The sequence below is a fragment of the Tupaia chinensis genome, unplaced genomic scaffold, assembly GCF_000334495.1.
Source record: "Tupaia chinensis unplaced genomic scaffold, TupChi_1.0 Scaffold000161_4, whole genome shotgun sequence".
Classification (NCBI taxonomy): Eukaryota; Metazoa; Chordata; class Mammalia; order Scandentia; family Tupaiidae; genus Tupaia; species Tupaia belangeri.
This window is the reverse complement of record NW_006159635.1, coordinates 979,177-986,995: the sequence shown is the minus strand read 5'-3', so window position 1 is coordinate 986,995 and position 7,819 is coordinate 979,177. Positions and strand designations below refer to the sequence as shown.

At 38.6% G+C, this 7,819-nt stretch overlaps 1 pseudogene; it reads right to left on the bottom strand.

Annotated features, from left to right (window-relative positions):
• Positions 1-245: 245 nt before the first annotated feature.
• LOC106734622 (60S ribosomal protein L17 pseudogene) lies at positions 246-779 on the bottom strand (annotated as a pseudogene).
• Positions 780-7,819: the final 7,040 nt, after the last annotated feature.

Here is a 7,819-nt window from a genome sequence, read left to right as displayed (position 1 = left end):
TTATGGGAGCCTGCTCCTTCATCACTCTCTCAATAAACAAACAATCTTAAAGAACACATGACCACAAACACATGCTTCATCAAAAATGGCACATGAAGAGCAAATGAACACATGAAAAGATATGCATCATCATTAGGTATTTTTTAATGCAATAAGATCACTATATACTTGCTAGAATGAATAATTTTTTTTTTACTTTTATCTACATTTATTTTCTGCTGACTTTATTCCCGTGCCATAAGTTTTTATTTCTTCAGTTTCTTCTGGGATATCTTTTTCTTCTGTGCAACTTCCTCTTCCGGTTTAGGAACAATTTGCTCCTTTTCAGTGAGGATCATCTCGATGTGGCAGGGGGAGCTCATGTATGGGTTAATCCATCTATGAGCTCTGTAAGTATGACGGTGCATCTTTGGTGCTTTATTCACCTGAATGTGCTCAATGACCAGAGAAGCTACATCTAACCCCTTAAGTTCAGCATTACTCTTTGCATTTTTAAGCATGTGCAGCAAAAATTCAGCACTCTTTTTGGGCCACCGACCTTGTGTCCAGCCCCACTGTCTAGCCGGGGCGCATCTACCAACTCCACCATTGTAACGACAGAATGGCATACACTGCTTCTGTAAAGTGACATCCTTCAGATACTTGGTCGCTTTTCGGATATGCATACCCTTGATGGCATGGGCAGTTTCACGAGTGTTCTTAAAGTGAACACGAAGATTTGAACCTCTTGACTTGCATGACTTTGTAGGGTTCTCTGGGTCAAGTGAATAGCGAACCATTTTCAAAGATCACCTGGGGCCACTAAGGAGAAGAGCTAGAATGAATAAATTGTTAAATGAAACTGATAATACTTAGACAAAATATGTGAACAAGTGGAAATTTCATGCACTACTGGTATTTTAAAAGGCATGATCATTTTTAAAATCTTTGCCATTTATTAAAAATAAACTTATTCTTACCGAAGAGTATGCAATGCTTTTTTTTTTTTTTTTTTTGGAGAGGTTTTTGCTATAGGACACATGTGCTTGCCAGAAAGACAGAGAGAGACAGAGAGACAGAAAGCAAGAAATCACCCTCCAGGGGGGATGGCCACACCACAACCCCTTCTCCTCCATTCTCCTCTCGGGAGCTTGGGCACACATACACACGCGCCCGGCGTGAGCTTTAAGCCACTGGGTCCGGGACTTGAACCGTGGTCGACTACATGGGAGTCCAGTGACATAGCCATTACGCCAACTACTGGTCCCCCACAATCCTATTTTTATACATTCATCTAAGAGAAATGAATACTTGGGTAACCATAGAAATATTAGTATAGAAATGTTTAGAGCAAACTTCTATATAATTGCCTCAGACTGGAAATAATCCACTTGCCTGTCCACTGGTCAATGGGTAAATGAATATGGTATATCCATGTAATGGAATACTTCATCAGCAACAAGGAAAAAACTGCAGATAAATGCAAATATGGATACACCTCAAAAAAACATTATGCTAAGTGGAAAAAGTTGGAAACAAAGCACGTCTTGTCTTAGATTTTCATTTCTAAGACTGTGTAAAGGTGACACTGCAGTGACACAATCAGCTCAGCAGGTGCTGGGAGACGGAAGAGAGTTTGTCTACAGAGGGGATGCGGGAACTTTTGGGGGTGGGTGAGACAATTCATATTTTGATTGTGGTGGTTACATTATTACATACGTTTGTCAGATGTCATGGAACTGTATACTTGAAAAGGGTGAAATGTGAGAAGATAATAATGAATAGCTCTATATGTCACACTAAGGAATCTGGACTTTTGTTTATGATAACAACTATAAGCAAAGAAGAAAGACAAAACGAACTAAACTCTTCAATAGTCACTGAGATTGAATTATGGATAATAGATTTAGGGAATCGGTACTGTCAGGAGGGTGACTGCAATGCAGTGACTGACCTCATCTTTGATGTTTGCTGACAGCTTCAAATCCCAGCGTCTGTCTTTCCCTTTTCCTTTGCATACGGGGAAGCTGATAAGAAAGCCCACATTAATTCCCTTGGTGCCATCAAGGAACCCAAATCACACAAGCAAGGCTGGACCCTTCCTGGAACCCTCACCTCAGCTCCACTGACTAGAACACGATAATCCAGTCACTCTCCTTTCCCTGCTCTCAAAAGCCATTTTTGGACCTACCTGGGAGCCTGTCCTACTTTCCTTAGAAGACCTCATTATGTAAAGTTTTTTTCTTTCTCTTTTATTTTCTTCTTTTTTCTTTCTTTTTTCTTCCTCCCTCCCTTCTTTTCTTCTGTTCTTTTTCCCAATGTCTCACAGCATTGCTCAGGCTTACCTCAAACTTCTGGTCCTTCTGCCTCAGTTTCCCAGAAAGCTGGGACCACAGGTGCCTGGCTCATTAGGTGAGTCTTCACCCTCTTCCTAGCCTCTTGGTGCACATATGGTATCTTCAGACAACATCCAAACCAAATTGGGAAGAAGACCTAATTCTGCCTTCAATAAGGTGAGCACAACTAGTTAAGGGACTATTGCGCTCCTCCTTGCTGAGCGTGACAAAAAAAGACTGCACAGAAAGCAGGGTCAGAGACATTAAAGAAGTAAGAAGTCTTAGACTGAGTGAGATGCCCAGGTAGGTCATGATTTTATTTTCAGATCTAAAGAACAAAACATGGCAGTATTTAGTTCAGTGCCAGCCATTCTAAGCTGCAGGATCAGAAGGGATAACTGAGGAGAAGTACACCGAAAGTGATGATACATGTGGGTCCGTAACGGAGAGGTCTGCATTCTGCCCACCTCTCTGCTCCCTCCTGCTGCCTCCTGCTCCTCAGCCATGCCCACACTGCGTGGTGCCTGCTCCTCTCCAGCTCCTCAAGTTCAGTTCCGAGTGCACGCCCTCAGGGATGCTCGTCCCTGGGCTTTTGTTCCTCAGACATCACATCTCAGCTTAAACACAACCTCTGGACGAGATATTCTCTTATAATTCTTGGTTCTCTTCCTTTTCATCTTTATTTGTTTCCTTTAAATTCTTTATTATAATTTCTAATTGCCCATTAATTTAAGTACCATGAGTTCAGAAAGTGTCTAGTTTTGTGACCATTGTATTCTCAGCATAAACACAATGCCTACAAAGGACTGGTAGGTTTTAGTGAATATTTCGACTGACTGAATATGAAGATTTGACACAGTGCCTCTGCGACACTAGGTACATAATAAATATTTCTTAAACCTCATTGGATTTTTAAAAACATACAATAAGAATGGATTTGTTTCTTTTAGAAAAAGGTTTATTTTGATATTCAAATGAAAACCAACAACTTAATAATTTTTCAATAAATAGTGATTCTGGTCTCACTGATTTTCCTATGAGTCTCTTAAAAGAAATCAATGCTAAGTCTCTTTAAACTTTAAGTCCAAATCTTTGGGCTGTAACTCTCAACCCAGAGCTATATATAAACATCTTAAAATCCACTGCTTGCAACCTTCTGAGACAAAAACTGACTTGGGAAAAATAATTCACACTTTGACCTAGCAACAAGATGAATCCGCTTTCCTAAAAACAATCACTATGACCATAAAGTGGTCATTTTTTGTGTGTGGGTAATTTCACTTCTTTATGACAATTGATCATTGTCTAATATTTCAGAATATGTTGCTTTTCAAATAAGAGTGTGCTAATTATCTTGTGTTGCCTTATGACATTTTCTGCTACAGTCTCTTTTTTTTCATACACAAATCTAGTCAGTGCACATTCCTGAAAGGTTTAAAGTAAGAAACTTTATTAAATATTTGCACACTTCTTCCTGAGTTAGTTGACTAGTAAGCCAAGTGAATTTTGAGTGACATTAAACATTATCACAGCAAAAAACTTAAGGAAAGGAGATGACATAGTCAACTTTAATATGGATATTCTACCACGTGTTAATCATAGCTGCAAAAATCGTTCAGAGTTCTTTATTTGATGCCATTACTTGCTTCACCTACTGACTACATTCTTGAGGATAATTAGTGCTTAACAACTATAATCCACATATTCTATCTTAGAATGAGGCAGAATATAATGCCATGTCTTGAGTTAAAATTTGAAGAGAAATATCTTCATAACAGCTAAGAAACAGATTTTAGTATTGTTACTGTATTTCAAAAACATGGTCACATTTTCATTTTTTTACCCCACTGAGTTTTTCAGTTATTCATTTTTTATGAGGGAAACGGAGAGATAAAGAGGAAGGAAGAGGAAGCCCAACAGGGTCTTTACACTGAGGATCACAGCTAAGTGCATACACACCCACTATGCAAAGAAATCTTGGGATGCAAACTCAGGACCTCCCCTATAGAACATGGAGGAGGACTGCATCCCCACTGTGCCACCTTGGCTGGCCCATTTTCTCATTTTAAAACAAGTAACTTAGGACCAGGTGGTAGTGTGGTGGTGAAGGTGGCTGTATTTCACATGGCCAAATTGATGGTTTGGGCCCTGGACCCAGCAGCTTGAAAAACACACTGGGTGTATGTGTATACGTGCACAAAATCACGAGAGAAGAATAGTGGATGAACTATTATCATCCCCCTAGAGCAGCTTTCTCACTGACCCCGCCATCTTCCAGTGAGTGCATGTACCCCATAGCAATTTAAAAAAAAAAAAAAGTAATGTAACAGGAAATAACATGTAAACAGGTAATTTCTTTAAAAAAATCACATTACATGTTAATGACTCAAAAGAGGGCTAAGACATTCTCAATAACAGGGATCTGTCTTATTGAAGGCTACTTGATTTCTCTGGAGGCTCACAGCGTAGGGTTGTCCAGACACCACCACTTTGGCTGAGTTCCTGTAAGTCTCTTTCTATTGTCAATGTGTATAATCAAGAGATGCTTCTTTCAAGAAATCTCTTTAGTGAACAAACCCTGCTATTTTCCACTAACATGCTATTTTATGTTCTCTTCATAGTAGAATAATCCTTCTATGAAATAAATCATAAGTTCTTTTAGAACATGTTCTCTATACTCAGAGACAAATCTCACAGAAGCAAGTGCAAAATCCCCTAACATAAATAAGAAAGTTAAAAATTATAAAACTGAAAGGAATATGTTAGAAGTTTAGGGAGGATTTATGGGTTGTAAAAGAAAAAGTATCTGCGAATAGCAATGAAATATCTAGCTAGCATTTACCTTCAGCAAATGTAATCGAGTCCAAACATTCCTAAGGATTTACAATGAATTCATTAAAAGTTAGTATAAAAACAGAAGCAGAGGCGGTAGCTCATATTCTTTGAGAATGTATCAATGAGTCAGGAGTTTTTCTTAAAAATGCCTTAAGGAATCAAAAGTTCTTAGCTATATTGATTTCTTAGCTATAGTTCCTTCTTCACTGTCTCTTTAATTTTTAAAAGTATATACAAGTATTAAAAGGAGAAACAAGGATTAAATAAAGTACCTGACTACATATTTATAAAGGCTTTTTTTTTTCCCTACTGCATTTTCTTTTTGTCTTTTTTTTTTCCCTGCCAGAGGGTACATGCACTGTCCAGAGAGAGGGAAAAACAAACAAACAAAAAACAAACAAACAAAGAGCAGAGCTGTGACCATACTGCAATCTCATTTCCTACATTTCTCTCTCCTTTCAGGATTTGGGGCACAAGGACTTAGTGTGTTTTTCAAGCCATATGGGGCAGGAGGAATCCAAATAGTGGTTGGTCACTTGGGATCTGGCCCTCTTAACCACTGAGCTACATACAGGACCAGACCTTTTATTTCCCAACTTATTTTATTTATATAACACAACTTCCTCCGATAGCTAATAACTAAGCTAATCTGATATTTAAAATATAATCTATGTGATTTGTTTATTTTCTGGCACAGCTTTCATTTTCTTTTCTTTGCAGTTTTGTTTGTTTTATGAGAGTGAGAGACAGAAAGAGAGAGAGAAAGAAGCGACCTCAACAGGGCTTTACTCTGTCATCTCCCAAGCCTGGCCAGCCAGCTGGGCTCACAGGAGCACTCACTGTGCCGAGCATGCAAGTTGGCTGGGAAACCAGACCTGCAGCCTCCTCTATGGATCAGCATGGCTCTGGTAGCCTGGTCCAGCTGCATCACAAAGCCAGTCTAGTTTTTTTTTTTTCTTTTCTTTCTTTCTTTCTTTACGTCTTCTATTTTAAAAATAGTTCTCACAGTCTTATTTTATTTAGTTCTTTGAATCTAAATATTGTTTGGAATAGAGGTGTTCAGAGGGACATTCTTCTCATTTGCACCATAGTGAGTACACAGACAGTCTTGCCTCTCAGACAGTCCTAGGAAGATCGACGAACTTTTATTACCTGCAGTACCTCTCCATTTTTTTCTCTTCTTCAATCCCCCTTCAATCTTACACACTGATTCTTCCAGGAACATCATCTCCAGCAAAGAACCAGTGGCCACCTGCATCACATCCTCATTGCTCAAATATCTAATGTACTTAGAAAAATGTAGGTAAAGATGCCTCTTAGGAAATATGTGACCAGAAATACCCATATGGTAAGAATCACAAAGGTTTTGACCAAAAGAACTAAATATACATTGAATTACTAAATTTTATAAATCAGTAAACATAGTAGGAGATGTGTGTGTGTGTATGTGAGGTTGTAATGGGGTAACAGGAGAAGAGGTGAACACGGAAGGTCAGGATTTATGGGCCTGAGAACTTTAATAGTATTACTTGGGAGACGAACACTTCCTTCCGTATTGCTCTTTTGTGTTTCTGTGTAAGTAATGACCATCTGAGACCCAAGGACCATGTTATCATCCCTGTGCCACGGTATCCTATAAACTAGTCGTGTTGTGATTCAGTGAACATTGATTCATTTGTTCGTTGGTTTTGGTATATTCTTCTCTAAAGAATTGACTCAACTGAGAGGGCTAGATTCCAATAATAAAAGAGAGATCCCCTCACAGTAAAATGGCCCATTTAACTGTAGCAATATTTTTGAAATATCTCTCTCACTCTGATTTTACAGCTTTAATTTTTATGGTATGATATAAGCCCTTACACTCAGTTCTTCAAAAACAAAGTAAAACAATTCAAAAATTAAAATTTGCATTGGATCAGCCTTTATCTGAATGTTCTAAAGTATCCAACCAATAAGCCAATCTAATCAGAACTCCAATAAGCACCCCCTAATCACCTATGCTATATATTACCTTGTGCACATGTACTTCCTTTTTTTCCTATTTTCTTCTTTTTTTAAGATTTATTTTAATTTTATTCATTCATTCATTTTTTTTTAACTTGACAAGAGAGAGACACAGAGAGAGAGAGAGGGAAAGCGAGAAAGCAAGCCACCAGGTCTAGGACTTGAACCGTGGTCAGCCATGTGGGAATGTCCAGTGCCTTAACCACCATGCCACCTGCTGGGTCCCGCACATATACGTCTTATATTATCCATTAAAAGTTTCAACAAGCTGTGGAAAACATTAAACTCACATCAATAACAACAAATTCAGTGTTGATGTATGTAAGTTTTTTTTTCCATAAATATTTAACATGGATTAAGGATATCTGACTTCGGGCATTTTTTTTTAATGCCACATTTTCCCATATAGTTTCCCATCAGCAATTTTATTTCATAAAATACTTCATAATAGGTCCAGCAGGTAGCATGATTAAGGTGCTGGATCCCACATGGCTGACTGTGTGGTTTGAGTCTGGGACATGTCAGCTTGAAAACCACAGTGGGCACATGTGCATTCAAGCCCAAAGATCCAAGAGAAGAATGGAGAAGAAGTGACTGTGGCACGGCCATCCCCCAGGGGGATGATTTCTCACTTTCCCTCTCTCTCTCTTTCAGTCTATTCCCCA